The following is a 1,332-nucleotide window of genomic DNA, read 5'->3' as shown; positions in this document are numbered from 1 at the left end:
TGGATCCCCAACAACGTCAAGACAGCAGTCTGCGATATCCCACCTCGTGGCCTCAAGATGGCAGTCACCTTCATCGGCAACAGCACGGCCATCCAGGAGCTGTTCAAGCGCATCTCGGAGCAGTTCACGGCCATGTTCCGGCGCAAGGTCTTCCTCCATTGGTACACAGGTGAGGGCATGGACGAGATGGAGTTCACCGAAGCTGAGAGCAACATGAACGACCTGGTCTCCGAGTACCAGCAGTACCAGGATGCCACCGCAGAAGAAGAGGAGGATTTCGGTGAGGAGGCCGAAGAGGAGGCCTAAGGCAGAGCACCATCACCTCAGGCTTCTCCGTTCCCTCAGCCTTCTTCCTCAGCTGCCCCTGTCCTCTCCCTCAGAATTGCATTTTCTGCCTCTATCTCATTTTATTTTGTTTTGTTTTCCTTTTTTGGAGGGGGGATCCTAGAACAGTGCCTGGCACATAATAGGCGCTCAATAAATATTTGTTGTTTGTTGAATGTCTCCTCTCTTCCACTCTGGGAAACCTAGATTTCTGCCATTCTGGGTAGCCCTGTATTTCCTTTTGGTGTCCACTTCTCCCATCTGTCCAGTTGATATTTCCCTTTGTTTTTTAAGGTAATTCTCCAAGAAGCTGGGTCTCATCAGATCCCATTGAGAACCATGTGCTGAAAACCCAGTAGATGGCCACCATCCTAAGCCCATGTGGTAGCCCAGGGGAAAGGAAATCAAGTTACCTCATAGCAGTAGAGGTGTACCTATAAGGAAGGGGTAGGGTTTTCTATTCTAGAGCAGTTTTGGAGAGGGATATTCAGGCTATTGAGTCCTAATTTCCAGGAATTTCCCTGCTCCTCTCAGCTTCAGGAGAGGTGTTAACAGTATTATCTCTATTTTTCGTCTTCTTCCAAGCTCTGTCCTGAGCTGTTTTTTTTGCAGGGGTCTGCCCCACTCTGTTAAATAGGATCCTCCCTCTCCTTTATAACCTCCTTCATGTTAGATTCCTTCCTTTTCCCCTGATTGGAGAAGGGGGCCAAGAGGGGGAAGAGGGACTAGCCTCCAGAAAGACCCTCCCCCTCCCCACCTTTTCTTAGCAAACACCCAGCTCTGCTGTGTATATATGGAAAGGTGTGTATTGCCACCTAAATCTTCTGAATCATTCTTCCAGAGAGGGGACAAGGAGACCCTCCATCTTGGGCAACATCTCATTTCTTCCTTTTGCTATTCCCTCCCCCCGTCCTTGGCTTCATCCTGTCCTACACTTCAAATTTCTATTTTGTGTTGAACTTGCTTTTTTTCATATTGAAAAGATAACATTGCCCCAAGAGCCAAAAA

General features: G+C 48.3%; 1 pseudogene; it reads left to right on the top strand.

Annotated features, from left to right (window-relative positions):
- Window positions 1–6: 6 nt before the first annotated feature.
- Window positions 7–500, top strand: LOC145719141 (tubulin beta chain pseudogene; annotated as a pseudogene).
- Window positions 501–1,332: the final 832 nt, after the last annotated feature.

This window comes from Leptonychotes weddellii, unplaced genomic scaffold, assembly GCF_054177405.1.
Source record: "Leptonychotes weddellii isolate Sample4059 unplaced genomic scaffold, ASM5417740v2 HiC_scaffold_31446, whole genome shotgun sequence".
Lineage (NCBI taxonomy): Eukaryota > Metazoa > Chordata > Mammalia > Carnivora > Phocidae > Leptonychotes > Leptonychotes weddellii.
The sequence above is the reverse complement of the archived record's forward strand: the minus strand, read 5'-3'. Positions and strand labels throughout refer to the sequence as shown.